The sequence below is a fragment of the Grammomys surdaster genome, unplaced genomic scaffold (genome assembly GCF_004785775.1).
Source record: "Grammomys surdaster isolate TR1022 unplaced genomic scaffold, NIH_TR_1.0 63, whole genome shotgun sequence".
Classification (NCBI taxonomy): Eukaryota; Metazoa; Chordata; class Mammalia; order Rodentia; family Muridae; genus Grammomys; species Grammomys surdaster.
Genome location: NW_021604565.1, coordinates 31855251 through 31876008, shown reverse-complemented (window position 1 = coordinate 31876008; position 20758 = coordinate 31855251). Strand labels below are relative to the sequence as shown.

The window sequence follows — 20758 nt, the reverse complement described above, 5'->3', positions numbered from 1 at the left end:
TCCAGATGTTAGTAGCACACAGTCACAGATAATATACTGTATATCTTCTATATGAGCTAAGTTCCATGCCTGTTTATAGTCCATCTCTGAAATCTTGTTTACATAGCAAGTAACAGAAATGACTAAATGCTAAGGCTTACTTCCTAAAGTTTCTCTTTAAGTTCCACAGTGCCCTTAAAAGTCCTAAAGTTCACAGTTCAGTACTAAAGGTGAACATTTGTAGTCCTTTTCCACCATGACCCTCCTGTGTCCTGCCGTAGCCAGGTGGGTTGTAGCTCCAGCTTCCCCCCTCTAGGGAGAGCTCCTGGGTGGTCAAACCAGGCCTGTGGGCTTACACAGCTGCCTTCCATATTGCCTTCCAAACAGCTGGGCACGTGAGCTGCTCCAGCAAGTTGGGAGTCACATTGTGCAAACTGCTGTGTACTCCTGGCAGCTTTGACACTGGCTGGGTCCCTCCAGGAAATGAAGGGAAAGTTCCAAATGAGCTCGACAAGAGCTGCCCTGGGAGAGAAAGCAAGAGACACTTGACCTTATTAATTCCTAGCACAGACTCTTTCAAAGGGACATGCTGTATCTCCCCCCAATCCCTTTTTTATTGAATACTTTCTTTATTTACATTTCAAATCTTATCCCCTTTCTGGGTCCCACTGCCCCGAAAGCCCCTATTTCCCCGCCCCTGCTCCGATGAGGGTGTTTCCCCCACCCATCCACCCACTCCCGCTTCTCCGCCCTTGAATTCCCCTACACTAGGGCACCGAGCCTTCACAGGACCAAGGGCTTCTCCTCCCACTGATGCCTGACAAGGCCATCCTCTGCTACACATGTGGCTGGAGCCATGGGTCTCTCTATCTTAAGATACAAAAGCTCTCTATGGCCTACCACTGTGTTCATTTTCCAGTATGCGCTCAGCTAAATTTTACGGATTGGATGGATGCATGCATGACTGTATGAGAGGTGTGCACTTCTGTTTGTTTTGTGTAAGGCCAATAAGGAAGTACAGCATTTATTTGGATGTACTTTGACAAGTTCATTGAGCCAGCCCTTACCTAATCTGTTACATGTCCCTTGGCATGTCCCTTTCTCCATGTTCTTCTCCTTACCTACAAAATTTCCTCTCCTTATCAGTTTTCTTAAGGCCATAGCACGATAAACTTTATTATGTGATCAACATGAAATGTATTTTTGTGTAATCCCAGGTTCTCCATGTAAAACACATACTGTCCTCTTGTGCCAATGCTAAACAGTTAGTTACTGGAACATGATATGAGTACATCTCGCAAATACCATGTGATAATTTTATACATGTGTACAATATGTAATGATCAAATGTAAGTATCATATACTTCCAGTTCCTCAAACACTAATCATTATTTCTGTTTGGTGAGAAGTTACCTGTTATGCTTTTTAATTTATATTGAAATATAGCTTAGATTGTTCTGCTATGCTAGAAACAATGTCTCCTACTCCACACTGTTTTGGAATGGCTTATTCAAACATCTCTCTATGTTTACCTATGTTTACCTTCTGCTTACCTTCTGCTCTTCCACCTCTTCTGATCCCTATTTGACTAGATTCTTTGAATAGATAATCATGACAACATCGTATTTGTAATTCTGCAGTGCAGACAGTACTTATCTTTGCTTATTTGGGATAATAGGACCAGAGCTATAGAAACACATATTGTCAAAAGTAGATCCTTAAGACAATTTATCTAACTTTTTTTCTCTGCATTTAGGCTGCCTGTGTTTTGAAAAAGAAGCACAGATGATATTTTCAGTCTGGTATACTTTAGAAAGACATAGTCATACATAAACATTATGGATGTATGTCCACAGACTCCTAAGTCGTTGAATTATATTGGGTCAACTGTAGCTTTATTAGATGTTAAAAGTAAAAACCTCAGGGTAACCACTCTTCTCAGCTCATCATGAATAATTATCGTGAATCTTTCTTTTGAAATGATAAGGAATTTAGAATTGCTTTTAGCATCAGCCCCACAAACACATTGGTGATGAAAGTAATTAACCTAATTTTGAGCACAAGTGGATTTTATTGAGTAGGAAAAGTTAGTACAGAACGTGTTAATCAGTTGAACTAAAGGTACCGTGCCTTTTGCTTCCTATTTCTGCATTTCTCCTAATAATTGTCAAAGTGATTCTGTTTTAAGTATTCTAATACCACAAATAAATAGAAAGGAAAGGACAAGAATTCTATTCATCCCTTGATGTTTTAGTCACTATTTGTCCTATCAGTTGCAACTTGAGAGACAAAAAAAATCAATAAATAATAAATATGACTAACTGATAATATGCATTCATTGTTTTTTTTTTTTTGATGCTGTGAAGGAATACCTTGACCAGAAGCAGCTTAAGGAAGAGTTAATTTTAGTATATAGTTCCATCAGTGGACTGGAGTCCACAAGAATGGGAATGACATGGATGGAGGATCAGGAAACTCAGAAGAGGCCATAGCTCCAAACATAAGCAGAAAGCAAAGAACAAAATAGAACTTGTTTGAGGTTATAAAATTCTCAAAACCTACCCCTTTTTTGTTTTAGGATGAAATGTTCTATAGATAGCTGTTAAATCCATTTGGTTCATAACTTCTGTTAATTTGATTGTGTCTCTGTTTAGTTTTTGTTTCCATGATCTGTCCATTGCTGAGTGTGGGGTGTTGAAATCCCCACTATTATTGTGTGAGGTAAAATGTGTGCTTTGAGCTTTAGTAAACTTTCTTTTATGTATGTGGGTGCCTTTGAATTTGGAGCATATATGTTCAGAATTGAGAGTTCATCTTGGTAGATTTTTCCTTTGATAAGTATGAAGTGTCCTTCCTTATCTATTTTGATTATTTTTGGTTGAAAGTCAATTTTATTTGATATTAGAATGGCTACTCCAGCTTGTTTCTTGGAACAATTTTCTTGGAAAATTGTTTTCCATCCTTTTACTCTAAGGTAGTGTCTGTCTTTGTCACTGAGATCCGTTTCCTGTATACAGCAAAATTCTGAGTCCTGTTTATGTATCCAGTCTGATAGACTACATCTTTTTATTGGGGAATTGAGTCCATTGATGTTAAGAGATATTAAGGAAAAATGATTGTTGCTTCCTGTTATTTTTGTTATTAGAGGTGGAATTGTGTTTGTGTAGCTATCTCCTTTTGGGGTTGTTGCAAGATTACTTTCTTGCTTTGTCTAGGTTGTAGTTTCCCTCCTTGTGTTGGAGTTTTCCATCCTTTGAAGTGCTGAATTTGTGGGAAGATATTGTGTAAATTTGGTTTTGTCATGGAATATCTTTGTTTCTCCATCTATGGTAATTGAGAGTTTTGCTGGGTATAGTAGTCTGGGCTGGCATTTGTGTTCTCTTAGGGTCTGCATAATATCTGTCCAGGATCTTCTGGCTTTTATAGTCTCTGGTGAGAAGTCTGGTGTAATTCTTATGGGTCTGCCTTTATATGTTACTTTACCTTTTCCCCTTACTGCTTTTAGTATTTTTTCTTTGTTTTGTCCATTTGATGTTTTGATTATTATGTGACTGGAGGAATTTCTTTTCTGGACTCATCTATTTGGGGTTCTCTAGGCTTCTTGTATGTTCATGGACATCTCTAGTCCTTGGTCTAGTGAAAGTTGGACACCCCTTTTTGTGGGAAATTGTGGGTGGGGAGGTGGGAGTGGGAAGGTAGGTGGGGCATATCCTCATAGAAGCAAGATGAGGAGGAGATAGAATGGGTGTTTCCTGGGTGGGGGGGAAATGGGGAAAGGGGATTGCATCTGAGATGTAAATAAAATATCCAATAAAATAAATAAAGAAAGAGTATGTAAGGAGTCTCTGTGTATTGATCAAATCACTTGAAAAATAATCGATAATTCTAAAAGAAATATATCCTCATTATTCTGAAGCATTCAGGTATTTATTCTACTGTCCACTCCATTTCCATCTTGATTCAATTGTTTAATATTTAAATACAAGAGAGAATGTCTACTTTAAGGAAACCACTCTCTTCATTCACAGTTAAAAATAAAGTTTACTAAATCCTCTTTCCTCCAGTAATTCACCATCACAATCACAAGTGGGGTTAATATAACACAAAGAAAGTGGCAATATCAATGAAAAGTAGAAAGGACAGTAAAGAAGTAATATTTCAGAGAAGTAATTATAATTAGCATTATAATTATAAAAATTATTATTATCAAATATTATTGTGCCTTACATTTCCATTCAGAACTGGACTTTGAGTGTTTTCTATAACATTTGAATTATTGTTTTGTTGTTTTCATTTGGTTGCTTAGATCTTGAAGGGTGAATATAAATTTGCTATTGAAGGTTTGAAAGAAGTGATATTCTCAAGAGAAGAAAGTTCCACAAAAATAATAAAAGCATTGTTCCGGTTCATAGATGTCACAGCTGGGTAGGGCTAGTGAATTGTCCCCTCTTGGCTACTTGCCCAGCCCCTTTCGGTCCTATGAAATCTAAACCTCAGGAAAGACGTTTTCACCTCAGATATATCTCAAATCTTCCAAGTAAAATGAGGGTATTCCACTTTAAGTAATATATAAAAAAATAACTTAAAGTGAAAAATAATAACAGAAGCAGAAAGACAAGCAAATGTTAAGAAGCATCAAATTTTATCATAATATAATTTGCATAATAATCATATTAGGAATGTGAAATAAAATTAAGAGTTGTAGTTTTTTTGCAGGAAAAAATAAGGAATTCACAGAAAACTGTTGAAGAAGGAAGTAACGCTGGAAAAGAGCTTTAAGAGATATGGCAAAGATTTTGGAAACATTCAAGATAATTGAGATCAAAATAGGCACGAGCAATTTAGCTGATGTCACGAAAGATGCTGCTGACCAAACTCTCTTATGTTCTTATCTTCTTTTGTTTTCTCCCTCCACTTTAAGAAGGAGAAAATGGAAGTTTCAATCCACAGTGTGAGGCAGAAGACATTCACAAGATTTTCGAGCCCAAATCACTAAGACAATGATCTTCATAATGATTCCTGTGGGGCTACCTATCTGAGGAAAGGTTAAAAACCACACACGAAATCTGGCCATCCTGAAATTGTCTGGAGAGGTACTGAAAAGATAACCCAGGTCTCAGCACGCTGAGCTTCTTGGAGACAGTCAACATTTTCAGCATAGTCTTGCCTGCCTTCATAGTGAGGGGGTTTGGAAGGTTTTAACCAAGAACAGTCTAAATGAGCACTATCTAAACATCTTACCTGGGATATTATGGGAATAAAATGGTTGCTGTTCGTCATCACTAAATTCTGAGACAGCATATAATGAACTAATTGTAAGAACAACAAACCAAGAAAGGAACACTGAGCTTTTTTTGTTTGTTTGTTTTTCTGACATCATCAATCATCAAGCAGAAAGTAAATTGCAGATGCAGTACAGGATACTTAGAGGTCTTAGTAACTGTTTTGACTTGGGAAATATAAGAAAAGGCAGAATCAAAGATAGTGGCTTCTTGTGTCTAATGCACTAGAACTAGTGCAGATGATCAATTAACTGAAAATTTTAATTTCGTAATTATCCTATGTAATTGCCCACTCCCTCAATATTTATCAGCCATGATGCTAGTTATTATGTATTAGTGTACTGCAAACCGCAAATATAACATAAATATTCATGAGCATGAGCTAAAAGATCTTTCAGGTTAAATGGATCATGGAACACAATCTGGGTCATTAAGTGCCATTAAAGTGTTCAGTCATCTGAAAAGAGGACAGAAAGACTGAACTGAAGGATGAGATGTGGAAAACCCACCAAGACTTGTCCATCAATATCACCTGTGAGACATCTGATCTGCAATGCCAATGTCTTCCTTTTTATTTCTGCATCTTTGCAACATCATTACATCTCACTCTGACCCAGAAAGTATACTTCTTTACTTCCTACCAAATAAATATCCTACTCCGATCCCTTAGCCACGTTCCAGGGGCTCTCCACAAAAACTCTCTAACCTTGGATTCTGTAGACTCCATTGACTTCAGCTGCCGGTAAATTTAAGTTGTTTATGGCCTCTCTAAGATGTTGTGCTTACATTTTTCAAAGCTATGTTCTTTGGGTTCCCTTGTCTAGAATGTTCCTTCGTCCTTAATATACAAGTGGGTAAATCATAACTGAAGTCATGTCACCTTCCTACGATTAGCATACTTCAATGTTAATTCTTCCTGAAGTCTTATAGCAGTTTGTAACTAGATCATTCAATGCAAAGTACCAGTCTATTTATGCATTTAAGAAAATACCTGTACAGTGTATGGATCTAAGCTTGCATTTTATCTTCTCCATCCATGCCACTGGGAAGCATACAATGGAAACATTTGGCTTGCTTTCAAAATGCTTGTGGTATAGTTGATAGTGAGCTGCTTTCTGTCCCACATGCTACTTCCTTCTTGCTTGGAACCCAAGATGATCCAATGATTTCCTTCCTAATTACAATTGTAGATAAATGAGCCGTTGTTTGAGATTAGTTTATTCCAAGTTTTTTAGATCTTTGTCATTTTTCAGGGGAAAAAATATTGTGCACTAGATCGTAAGTGACCTCATACATATTAGATACATATTAGATTGGAAAATAAGAAATGTGACTTCATTATCTACCATCCTAAATTTAGCCTTTAGAAAACAATTTTAAATTTTCTTTAAACCAGTGTTCATAATTTCCTCTAAGCCACAGCAAGGAGAAAGAGCATCAGTGGACTCAATCTTGTATGTTACTACTTAGAAGAGTTTAACTGGGTGTGTACTACTTATAATCTACAGTTAATATACAAATTATCTACTTTATCAATATATTTAAGAAAATAAAGTAGACTGACAGAGGAACATGCTATTTTCAATTGTGGATGAAATCCTGATGAAGTGCACTGAGAGCTAAAGGTCTGGTCTTGAATGCATTATTTGATCCCCCGGGAGAAACAAAAGTAATTGACCCTGATAAAGTTCATGTTGACCAAAATGTTGGTTTATTTTGTATGTCATCTGAAAAACAAAATGTATATATAATAGACATGTTGCTTTTTACATTTCTGTTATTTATTTGCCACACAGGGGCAAGAAACTCAGAATGTAACTTTACTTGATTTTTTTTTTTCTTATTCATTAGTCCCAGTCTGGCTATGAAAATCTGGTAAAACAAAATGTCAGGGTGTGGTCTCCTTGGTGTTACACATTCAAAAAATATCTTTTTTCAGGACTAAGACTGCAGGAGAAATAGGACATCACCCTTCCTCACTGTTCCTCTCAAGCCCACTAACTCCTGTGAGTGAGCTTAAAGTCCCTGAATTTTCTCCTGTGCAGTGTTTACAATCTCACTAAATTCCTGTTCCTGTCTCTGTTTCATACAATCAGTGGAAGTTCACTTGGAATTCTTAATCCAATCCAGACACCACCATGATGGTGTCCTATCCAGAGGAGAAGCAGGCTTCCCATTCATTCTGTTTGAATAATTTCACAACTATAAGTGCATAATGAAAAAGGATTATAAAGTCTCTTCTTTGCTAAAAATGCATTTAAAAGAATTTATTATCTGGAAATTTGAGTCTCTTATGATGAAATTGAAGGTCAAAATTGTATTTTTGCCTCTAGAGGAGCAATAAGAAACTCTGATATTATAAAGTGACTACCATGTACTAAATATTTATTTTCTTTCTATACAAATTAATACATTCTGAAATTATTAGGGTAGGTGTGAGTCTCTCATACACTATGCTTTGTTTTCTTCTAATATGAATTTCATCTAATTGGCTGCCAATGATCTAAGCTGAGGTTTGTTCCTGTTTTAATGATCACAAAGTAAGCAGGAAATGAGAGTGTTTAGGAGCAGTTTAGCTGCTGCTGACATTGAGAAACTGGATGAAATGAGTCTTCATGCCTCTCTCAACATTTCTAATATTCATAAACATGATGCCAGGAAGTGCCATGGCAGAAATGGTGGTGTGAGAGGCATGATGGTACCATCAGAAAGTTAGAATGAGGCAGAGGCATGGAAGATTTTAGCATTGACTGACTTATTAGTATGAGCTATCATAGTTTGTAGACAGTTTCTTCCTTGGCATGATAGTTAATGAATACAAAGCTCGGATAGATGGGGCACATGGAGATATAACATGATGGAAGACAGAACTCAGCAGAGCAGGATTAAATGTGAGAAGGGTTGAGTAGGGACCAGAACATTTGATTATTTAATGGTAGCAGATTTTGCCCAACTGGACTTAGTCTCACTAAATTGTTATTCTTGTAGGGAAAAATATACAATTAGATCTCAACCAGATTATTAAAATCATTCACAAACCAGCTCTCAGAGATGTAAGACTACTGATTTCTGGACTTATTCAGTGTTCTGAACTGGAATTGGAGTGCAATTGTTGCTTACAGTATAAGAGCAATAAGTCATACACACATTCTTTTTTTTTTTTTTTTTACATCCCAACTGTTGCCCTGTGGGGCAGAGGATCGTGAAAGGATAGCATGGTTTCTGGTCGAGCACTGGTTAGAGATGGCCGAAGACTCAACGGATGTCCCTGCAAGGGACAGCATCCATTTCATCAGGCTCCCAGACTCCATGCTCCTGACAAGAGGCCGAAGACCTCCATTGATCCTGCCTTTCAGTCACGTAGGACAACGCCCCTACAGCCCCACCTAAAGAGAGGTTTGTGTCACCTAGCATAGGTAGAGGGAGTGACTACAGGCCACAGAGTCTCAAGAGATCTCCATATTAATGAGATACCTAAAGGCCAGAGGGTGTAGCCAATTAAATATTCCTTCACAAACCCTCCTCCTACTTGTAAAAGATATTTAACCTCAGACCCATCTTAAGAATACAGGGTACAGCTTCATCCACTTTCCGCCATGACAATAAACCTTTGAAAACTTGGACTTTCTCTTGTCTTGAGGCTCACTGTGGAGAACCGTCGAGGGGGCCTTCAGCCAATGAGCCTCCGCCTAATGTCCTGCCTGAGGATTTCTCTATGAACAATTCTCTATGTTCCAGCCACGGAGGCCTGTCAACTCAAGAAAGCTAGCCAAGTCAGCCATGACCATGCTGAGCAAGCTGCCATGACCATGAGTCTCACCTACCCTGTGGGCCGCCTCCGGAGCTTCTCCCCCTCACCTCTTTTGGCTGCGGGCCAGTCCAGGATATATGCCCTCCCCCACGTGGAGTGAACTCACTCAAATTCTCATGTTTCTGCCCCCCTGAGCTGTGGCCCTAGTCACCTGATCCACACTCGAGATCTATAACTCAGCCCAACAGGACCCACACCCATGCTCGAGCTACAGCCCCACACTGCCCCACTCCAGGTCACAGTGTGCCTTCCCCATCCCCTTCTCCCCCTTCTCCTCTGGGAGGGTGGAGCTTTCCTGGGAATTCTCCCACCTTGGAGCATCGAATCTCTGCAGGGTTAGAATCACAATGGACACTTAATCAACTGAAAGAATTTGGTTTTAAAAAGTTACTTAAGTTGGATAGACACAGCAGTGTCATCTCCTTTAATTTATGCAAGCTCTCAACGCCACACCTAGGCTTATGGGGCCCAGAGTAAAGAACATTATTTTTGGCAAGAACAATAAGTTCACTCTCAGAAGATGGGAAACTTCTTTGTCTATTAAGCCTGTTTGAGTTCACATTTTAGACCCTAGTTCCACTAGTGGCTTGAATTTATAAAGATTGTCTAAGATTCAAACAATTGCTGTATACCCATGAAAGAATGATGGGTTACTGCTATGGCTCTTCCATGAGCCAGTAATGCCTTGGAAACTTCTTTTTAGGGACTTGGTTGCTTGGCAGGATGAAATGTTATCAAATTTGAAATGTACAGTGTCCTAGGAAATACTACCCGAGTTCCTAGGCTACTTTGTGGCCAATGGAGGCTTTATAAATCAGTAGTGAAACTATTGTGAAAGTGTCATCCCACAAACTTGCTCTTCCACCGTACCCGGGGAAAGTGAGTTCCCACCATTCCCAGACAAAGTGAATTCCCACAAATACAGACAGAAACAAGGGACTTGGTTTGGAAACATATTAGATCAAAGTATGTTTATCCAAGAGGGCATTTATCAGAGAAGTGACTCACGTCTGTTTATCTACTCATTCTAAGAGATAAAAGGCCAAAGAGTCAGTCTAATCAACCCTACTGTACAGAAAAGAAAGCTTCAAATAAGAAGATGGTAGTGTACTGTTCGTGGAGGTAAGTGATGCCAACATCAGAATAAGAGACCTGTTTTCTGAGTCCTCACCAAATGATCTCTTTATTTTCAAACAAGGATGCCTAGATATATTCCTGGAGAATACCAACAACTCAACCGATTTCTGTTAGAGAGATAAGTATATTTCCTCTGGCTTGAGATTTTATTCATGCTGACTAATTCTTGGTATCATTAAGTTATTTCCTAGCATAACAAAGGAAATAGTACAGAGAAATGGCTATACCCAGAAGCTCCATAACACACACATTTAATTCAGCAGTCATTTCTTTTCAGTGATACAAACTGATACTTGCGACATCATTGGATGCAATAACAGGGGAAAAGATAGAGCCAATGTAATAAAGTTAGAAATAAAGAAACTTCAGTAATTTCTGAAAAGGTTGCCAGCGAGGCTTTGTTTTTGACAAAATCTTGATTTGAGTTATGTTGGTAAAGGGGATACAATAATGGTGAAAAGAAAAAACATCTCCCCCAAACTTTTCTGCTTTATCTATGAACTTATTTATTTGTTAATATGACTATTCATTTATTTACTTATTTACTTGTTTATTTCAGTAATTTTGATCAGTGATAAGTTATATCTTATCACTGGATCCATAGACATGAAAGGATAATTTTGGTTTTAATTGTTATTTTTACATAAAGAGATTTTAAAAACTTTCTAAGGATGCCTTATCAAAACCAATTATGTAACCAATCTTATTAAAACCAATTATCTATTCAGCTGAATATGCATTTCTCAATTATAATTTTACCCAAAATCAAATGACTATCTCAATTGCAATGACCCTTATAAGTGTTATACACAGAGGTCAGAATTTAAGATTTTCCCCCCTTGGATAGTTTGCTGATTGGCCAAGCTAGATCAACGCAGTGACATAGCTAAGGTATTATTATTTCTGCTCCTGCTAATTTCAGTTTTTGTCTAAGTAGTTGGGGACAATAGGTAACTAAATTAGTGCTTTGCCTTCTCTTTGGGAATTCCATAGATCCTATAGCAACCCAAGGGCCCTACCTGCCACCTTTCTCCATCAGAACCCTAAAACAGCACAGGGTATCCCCAAACTTGTTATCCCCCCAAGTTTTTCTGGATGATTCTTATCTTACCAATCACAGTAAGGCATTTCTACTGGTCATTCACTGTAATAAGCTACATATACTCCTTTGGACTTCATGTCAAAAGGAAGGATTAAACCTAAGGGATGATAGCCTTTTTCTGCTGTGAAGTCATAGTTAACCACTGAAATATGTGATTATCTATAAAGAAAAAAAAAGGCAAGTTTCTGCAGTAGAAGGAAGTCCCCAAAGCACCCTATTTAGGACAAGGAAGTAAAGATATAGCCAGGTAGTATCTTTCTGAAAAGAGAAGGACATAGGATTTGCTTAGATAAGAACAAAATAATTAAACATAAATTATGGAGAGCTTGATTTTCCTACACTGATGAAGGTGAAAATTCCTAGTTTCAGGTTTGCACAGAGCAGTTTGCCAAAGAAGGAATGAATGAAAAATATTCACCAAACTGTTTTTAGTTGGTCAGGCTTCAGCTTAGAATAAATCCCTGATAACCAAGGAGGTCTCACACCCTATTACTTACAACTTATGGGTAATCCTTTTTTTAAAAAGAGTTGAAATTGGTCACTGAATGAAATCTTTGTAGGAGCATAAACGATCCAACCTCATGTCTGTTTGTGATTAGGGCTTGCAAAATGAAACATTGCTTGCTCCTTGTTCGGTGGGTCTTAATAAAGAAATGGCACATATGTAAAAGAAGCAAGTTAATCTCATTTAGGACTATGAAAATGAGGAAATCAGCTCATTTGGAAGGTTTTGGATCGCAATAGATGCCTACACTTCTGTTACATTTGACCTTCAAAGAGCTGTGTTTATTTGGAACTGTCCTTTAGTCGAGGTAAAAACTTGACACTGCCTGGTGTTCCTGCATCGGAGAGGAAGTGAAAGTCCCTTTGTCCATTTTCATCTCTACTTCTGTTACCTTTGCCCCGTACTTAGAACTGAGCATAGCTCCCGGAGAAGAGGCTATCTTCTTTCTAAGAACAAAGGCTATCAGAAAAATGCCATTTGTGGGACCGTACCTTCCCAGACAGAAATCCACAGGAAGTTCCTATGGATTTGGACTAAGTGTTCAGTTTGGTAAGCAGTACTCAAGAAACTATGGCTAATGGGCTAAAGAAAACTTTCCTATGGTTTTCTAGGACCAATGTCCTTGAAGAAAAGATATTACATTGCTTTCGCTACTAAAAATAAAAAAACAAAGGAAGAATACTTACATTCAGACTTCAGCATGAATAATGTTTTACTAGGACTTTGCCATGCCTCTGGAGTACATATCTTTTGCAGCTGCTCTGAGCACTTAGCAGTTTTTAAGAGCATATAGGAACTAGGCCTAGGGGCACAGGCCTGCAAGCTCAGCTTCATATTGAGTTCAAGGTTATACTGAAAAACTTGTTAACAATCTATCTTGAAATTTTAAGAAACAAAGAGGAAAAGAGATGATTTAAGTTATGGTTTAGTATAGGTTAATGGTATAACGCTTGACTAGCATTTGTGAGGCCCTGGTTTCAATTTGCATCATGAACATGCTCGTATACACACACACACACACACACACACACACACACACACACACGCACACTCAGAGAGAGAAAGAGAGAGAGAGAGAGAGAGAGAGAGAGAGAGAGAGAGAGACAGACACAGAGACACAGAGACACAGAGACACAGAGAAACAGATAGGGACTGAGACACAGGGACAGAGGGAGAAGACAATATAAGAGAAAAGGAATATGGCCTTTAAACTATTTAGTATTTAGCCCTTTACAAAAACTGTTTGAAGATCTGACCCAGAACATTCTGACCCAAAATGTTAAGAAACAAATTGACAACACCTTCTCCTCAAACTTTGCCCCTTTGGAATTTGTATGCTTCTCAGCAGTATTTGCCGAATCCACATTTAATATCTAGGGACCTTTGGGAATATTCCCACATTTGGTATACAACACTGGGTCGGAACAAACTCCTCAGTGAGTTTCCAAGCAATTTGTCATTATTGGATGAAACTATTTAAAACTCACGATTTTTAAGTTGAAATAATAGGTCTCAGCGATTTCAGAAGTTCCAAGTGTGTCTACTAGATGCTCTGCCAATAAAGGAGTTTGAATTAATATGTTCCTCGTTAGCTTTCCTCTGTTAGATAACTATACTTGGTTTTGCTAAAAGTTCCAGAAATTAGTGTAAGGGACATAACACAGGTCCATGGATGACCTAGTAAGCAAATCACGAGCTGGCGCTGCTTGTAAATCATCTGTATTTGGAACAATGCTATGCAAAAGATGCTGGCTCCTGAAGTATCATCTACAGGGGTAGGAGATTCCTGTAAATTCACTGTAGGAAAAAGAGCAGCCCAGTCACACTTGGTGAGTCAGTTAAGAGGGCTTAGAATTTCAGTTCCTTTCTTTGAGCTTTCCAGTTGTTCATGCATCTAACTTCATAACAGAAAACTTTGAATTTATGGTACCACATGCAGCTTTATAAATTTTTAATGAAAGAAGAGCAAAAATCATATCAAGCATCCAGATGAATACATAAGTATATTGGTGTATAAGAACACAAACATTTTACATGAATATGTATGTATGACTTCTCTCTGCACACATACAGTGTATATATGTAATAACTATGAGTGTACATACACCTAAGTGACTTCTCCAGGCTAAGTCAATTTTAATAATTCATAAATTAAGTTTCATCCTTATTTGATGGAAACAGAAAAGAATTCATGTATAGGGAAAAATATTCTCTCTCATTTGGCTTTTTAATATAATTTACATTATAATTTTACTTCTCTGAGAATCCAGTGGAAGTAAACGGCAGGCCAAACCACCTAATAAATTTGTTTTGAATTTCCAGTTTCCCCAGAGATCTATGTGCATAGACTTGGTTGTCAGTTTTAAGTTTAGGGAAAACAACTAGTTAGGTCCTAGACTTCAAGCCCAATCAAGAGACTGAGCCCTTGATGAATTCATGTGTACCGTCATTAGGAAATAATAGAAAAAGAGGAGGCATGTCATGGAATGACTTATACCTAACCCCTCTTATCTCTTTCTGAGTCATGGCAGCCATGATATGCTTTATCCCAGCCCCTGTTATGTGTCTGTGACAGGCCCCAAAGCAATAGACCAAGCTAACCATGGGCTGAAAACTCTGAAACTGGGAGTCAAAATAAAGCTTATTTTCTGCAAGTTGTTTATGTCAGATAGTCCGTCACCGTGGTGACATCTAATTAATACAGCAGACATTACTGTCTCCAGGTTACACCAGTGTTATTGTTGGGACACAAACATGACGGAATGAAAATGGAGGAGGTGAGGGATGGAGAATGTCTAGTAATTCAAGTGACAGAAAGAACACTGAACTTTAAACACAGGTCTGCATCTTCCCAATCAATGAAAACCATACCTCTTATTCGGAAGAACTATTGCAGTGTAGCTTCAGTTCTGGCTTGAGGTAGAAAATACATTCTGCCGTACAGAAAGTGTTAACAATGTTATACAATAAGCACTGTACAGTAGATGTCAACCACTTCTGTGCTGGACATCCAGTGGGAGCTCATGTCTTTGCCTTTGTCTTCTAGGTCTTCAAGGTTAATTGTATTCTTTGCTGAGGCTGTTTTAATAAATTACCACAAACCTGGTGACTCAGACAGCAGGCTTTTATTCTGTCACAGTGCTGGGGTCAGAAGCAGGAACTTGGTGTTCCAGCAGGGTTGTTTCTTCCAGGCCTCAAGGGGATATTCATTTTGGCCCCTTTCAACTTCTGGGGTCTGTTCTCATTGCTTGGCTTGTGACTGCATCCTTTTCTATGTTTCATCTATAAATCTTCTTTGCTTCTTTCTGTCTCATTCTATACTAGGCTCCCGCTAGCATAAAGGATCATTCTTACTTAAAAAACAAAAACAAACAAACAAAAAACCCTGAGATGATATGTAAGGTTTGTTAAACTCTTGTAGGATAAATTTCTTGTTTCAAGATGCTGAATATAATAATCACATCATTTGTCATGTAATGTAACATACACTGTTTGGCTACATAATGTAAACTTCAGAGATTCTGTAGAGTGTGTCTTACATATATACACTTAAGAGAACATACTTTTTTGTAGTCTAACAAAATAGCTACTACCCCTTAAAAGAACTGTATTTAAATTTTCTTTTAAAAGTAGCAGCAAATCCCCTGGCAATGGGGCAAAGAGACACCTTGTTAATGGTATTGGTCTTATATCAGTCAGGGGCAGAGCACATGGCAGTCCTTTGTTCATCCTAGCTTGATGCCTGGCTTGGTGGCCAAAGCTGTTTCATGCCTAGGGCACAGTATATAAATAAATAAATAAATAAATAAATAAATAAATAAATAAATAAATAAATATTAAAAAAATAAAAAAATAAAAATAGTAGAAGCAGAAATAACATTGGTCTTGATGCTAATTTAGGATTATTTAAGGGTGATGATCTTCTTTGAAAATATTACCATTGTTATCTATTAACTCTATATGCTATCAAATAGACATAAAATAACAGAAAAAAGAATCCCAAAGTAGCATGTCATGGGGGCCATGGTTTCAAAAATTAAGACATAAATGTGAATAAATTGGCAAAGAAATGTCTTTTAATATTTTTCTTTTTAGTTTTTTTAACCCACAAGAAAAAAAAGCCACTAAAAATCCTTTCTTTGATAAAATCATTCTAATAAAAAAGGGTTAACATCACAATAATAACCTATGTTCAAGAACAGGAGTAAAAAGTGCCTTGCAAAAGATGGCTCCCATGTGCACATTTGACACAGAGAAGTCACTGTATGGCAGTAAGGCCTGATTGCAACCAGCTGCAAGCATGTAAGCTACACAACGGTATCTCATCCGTACAACCACTTGGAAAGTTTCTATCTTGCTCTCTCTTTCCCTTTCTCCCAAGAGCTCCATAAAACATGGTTGGGTCTTTCTCCTCTAAGTTTAGGCTGACTTTTTCAAGTCCATATATAGAAAAAAAAAAGACTTGAAGTCTAGAAAAAACACAAAGAAGCACAGGGTTCATTCGTTTCTCCACAGTTGACTGACAGGTCTTCCTATGTACTCTTGTGAAACAATCCATTGTTTTCCAACCATGTTGGCAGAGTTCTTATCTTTATAGCCTAAAAACCACCACTGAAATCTAATAAACTGTTTTGAGTTGAGGCATTAACTTCTCAGTAAAACTATGGCTTATTGATAAAGCAGTATCATTGAAGATAACCTGAAATGTCATCCTGTCAGCCTAATATCCAACATAGCAACTAATGATCACCATATTACCATACTCCCAGAAAGTTCTCTGTGTCCCTAGAAGAGTCTAACTTTAGCTAGAAAAGTTTCTAGGATTGTAGGAAAGAAGATAAATGAAGGGGGGGTGTGTGTGTCTAGAGAAGTTAGAGACATTCTTGATGACATGTGCATATTTTTATATTAAAAATGTAATATCTTAGAAAAATGTGTGTTCATAGAAAACATTACAACTTTAAATTGAAAAGGAGAAATTATTAAAAATCACTGCTTCATACTTCTTAAAAGTTAAAGGAGGGGAAGTACAACACTATCTGTCAAACATCATTGTTTTTTATTCCAGACGAAATTAAAGTTACTTAAAGGAAACAGGAATGTAGCAAAATTATCTTGTATTTTAAAATGAAAAACTTGCAGCAAAATAACTACAAAATCTCTGAAAAATATCAAATGATCAATGATCAAATCAATGATCTGGGAAGTGACCTTTATATGGAAGCATGTAGGCTTAAACCCTGAGTGTTTGCTCCCCACCCTGAATCTGTGAAGGCGGCCAACCACAACATGTAAACAGTTCCCTCCTCCAAGCCTCCTAGCCCAGTCCAACATATGAAGATGGGCTGGATATGTTTATAATATTGAAGTCATAAAATATAACAAAGTGTAATTTATCTTGAGTGACAAAGATTTGCTAAATGGAACAATGGAGGTAGATATCATATACAGAAAGCAGGTTATACTCACACTTAAAGTTCAAGGTACTTCTGGCTGAGGTATCATGGATGACTCATAATGTCATTGCTGGTTCACAGTGCTCCAGTCATTCTTATGCCAGCCATCAGCAGCGCCATAATAATATGAGGTGTTTATTACTTAAACACCATTTCTAGGCTGTATTTATCACACCGATAGCCTCTTATAAGCAGCCTTGCCTTTAGATTAGGGGTGACTGACTACAATTTAGGAATGAGAGTCAGACCCATACTCCTGCCCTTCAGTGGCCTTTAATATCAGCATTTGGGAGGCAAAGGAAAGTATTTCTCTGAGAATTCAAGGTCCGCCTAGTCTACATAGTGAGTACCCAGTCAGCCAAGACTAGATCACCACTTGGCTAACTTTTTGTTGAAAGTAACTAAAAAAATAATTAAAGTCATTGAAACAAAGGAAAACTATTTGTTATGATTTACCTCTCTGAGCAATCATAGGGAGTCCAGGGGCTCAAACTGGCAACCAAGATAGTTTATATTCATTTACTGCTTCCAGCAGGTAACCTCCAGCATCGTGCAACCAAAAGCATTATTGAGAGTAAAAGTAAAAGAAAGAAAAATGAGAATCATGGATGAACAGAAAAAAAAATGTATCTTAAATTTAAAAAAAAAAAGAAATAGCACACAAAAGCTAATAATTTTTTTCAGAGCTGAACAGCTTCAGTATCTCAGAGCATGAGTATAGCATTGCTTCCTCTGAGTTTTCAAAAAGCTTAATGTCCAAAAGTTAGAAATGGTATGAGGAACTGGAGAAGAGTTCTGTAGTAGAGCAGTTGACTGCCAAGCACTAAGCCCTAGATTCCAGCTCCAGAGCTGGCTAAACAAGCTAGGGTGAGAAGAGAGTACCCAGCAAGGCAGGATACAATTTCAATGATGGCCATCTACATGCTGCTGACTATAGTCCAGTTACTGAAACATCAAGGCAGCCATGTGAAGAAGTATGACAATCCCTGCTTCACAATGACATGGTAATGAGACTCAAAGCAGTTTCCCAGAGAGGCTCAATCAGAAACGTGTACAGCTGAACTCTGTGGGTGACCAGTAAGGAAATCTCATAGTGTTATTCCAGATCCCTTTCAGTACAGCTCCATGGAGCACACAGTAGTTTTGATATCTCGCTTTTACTATTTAACATGTAACTCAAATTGTCTAAATACTTGCACTGGGTAAGTTGTAGCAATGTAAATCATATAAGCATCATGTACTTAGAGGATATAATCAGTATGAGAATCCATCACCTATTCCTTCACAAATACTATGTTGATACTGTGTTCAGTCATTTGGATTTTGGTTTAAGTATCAAGCATCTAGGCCTTGCACTATGTCCACGAGTTTACACATTTGTTGTGAACCTTGAGTTTTGGGGGCTTTACTACTTACTGACTGTTCAGTCTTTATAATAACTCTAAGAGTTTCTTAAAGAGTCAATCATAAATGACAAAATAATAAGAAGCAGATTCTCATAACCACTGGATAGAAAACAAGAGAGTTAGCAACAGCAGCAAAGAAGTCATTTTTGTTGTAAAGCATCAGATGCCAAAATACATTAACACTTGAAGTTGTTAAAAACCCATCCATTGGTTACTCAATAGAAGTTGGCAGGTCACTTTATTAGGAATTATTGAACAATTCTCTGAATTTTTATGATCATGGCTAAGTGTCTACGTATACACTGTAGCAAACAAGAATGGCAGGAATAATTCACAGAGACGTTTTAGAGAACCACATAATGCTTTTTTCCTTCTCAGAAAAAAATTCATTTACACCTTTACTTTTCTTCTGAACTTTACTGGAACTAACTTACTGGTGGTGCCTTCAGATCAGAGTACCATGTGTCTGGTAGACCAAAACTTACTCCTGGTTCATGAGAAAGTTTGACTTTGGGAAATAATGTGTACACTAAAACTGAATGAAACTAAGAAGCCTATGCTTCTTGAGACTGAGTGCCAAATATACAGAGCACAGCTCTTCATTAAATAGATACCACTAGAAACGTGAGTGTGTAAGTCAGAAATCCTGGGTTCAAACTATGCTATTACTTAGTGGTTGTTTCACTTTAGGGTTTTCCCATTACTAATTCTGGTTTTGTTTGTCTTTGCTTTGACTTGTTTTACTTTAAGTCACAGTCTCTGTATAGCATATAACCACAGACCAGTGCCTCACCCAGCCTATGTTAGAGAAGCTTCTTGTTGAGTATTTGAGAATTAACAAAGAGATCCACAACTGGGCAATGGGCAGAGAGGGAGAGACCTTAGAGCTCTCTGTCCTAAATGTCATGTCTTCATCAAACTGGTAACCCTGTGAGCTCAGAGAACTAGATTAAAGAGAAGGTAGAAAGATGGCAAAAGCCAGACAGAGGTTGTGGATAACTCCTAGGAAATTCTCATATGTGTGAGACCAACACACATAAAGACTCACAGAAACAGTGGCAGCATCCACAAGATCTGCACACTTTTGTACCAGATGGGGTTCCTATGCTAAGAGACAAAGCACACATGGGGTCCAACCCCAATCAAAAAGCTATTTGCAGTTGATGAGCACTGGCAAAGAGTAGGGTTGGTTTTCTCCAATAGAGCATCACTGCATGAACTGGCTACACTGTGGGCCAGGCCACATGCCCAGGAGTGGTTGGCTAGTACAGGATGAACTCCATGGTTCTTTTGTGGACTTTTTGTTCTTTTGTTCTCTTTTGGCTTTTTTTTTCCTTATTGGACTTATTTGTCTCTTGCTTGTTTATTTTTTATTTTTGATTTTGATTTTGTGGTTTCATGGGTTTTGTTTGTATATTTCTAATCCTTAATACCTCAATCTGGATGACAAGCTCATGAAGTAACTTCTGCATTATGGATCCAGTGCACCACTTGGCCTCCTATAAAGGAAAAGCTCAATCCATTATGACTGTGTTTCCGAATATTCCTTTTAATTTGTATTTAATTGAAATAGAATTACACAATTTTCCCTTCCCCTTTCTCCCCCCAGGCTCTCCCAGCTACCTCACTGGAATTCCTTCCATGTCCTCCACTCTCAAGTTGATAGCATCTTTCTTTGAGTATTATTGTTATATGTGTGTTTGTGTCTGTGTATGAATTACTATTACTCTAGTAAAGAAGCATCAAAAAGATGTCTTCTACTAACATACTACAATACTCATTAATAGTGCCTTACTCAACCCATATAGGAGAATCTGCTTGAAGTAGATGAAATTCACACACACACATACACACACAAACACACACACCACCAACAGCCACAAGCGGGGAAGTATGCTTTTGTTACCTCTCTGTTAATATCAATAACTATAACTATCATTCATACATACATACATATAGATAGATAGATAGATATAGATATAGATAGATAGATAGATAGATAGATAGATAGATAGATAGATAGATAGATAGATTGTGAGGATATAAAATTACATGTAATATTTCCACAATAAAAAAAATG

The 20758-nt window shown here is 37.6% G+C and overlaps 1 non-coding gene across 1 annotated transcript; it reads left to right on the top strand.

Annotated features, from left to right (window-relative positions):
* Positions 1-15455: 15455 nt before the first annotated feature.
* LOC114621968 lies at positions 15456-15600 on the top strand. The gene has a single exon (XR_003711508.1). It is a non-coding gene; the product is annotated as a small nucleolar RNA SNORA48 (small nucleolar RNA).
* Positions 15601-20758: the final 5158 nt, after the last annotated feature.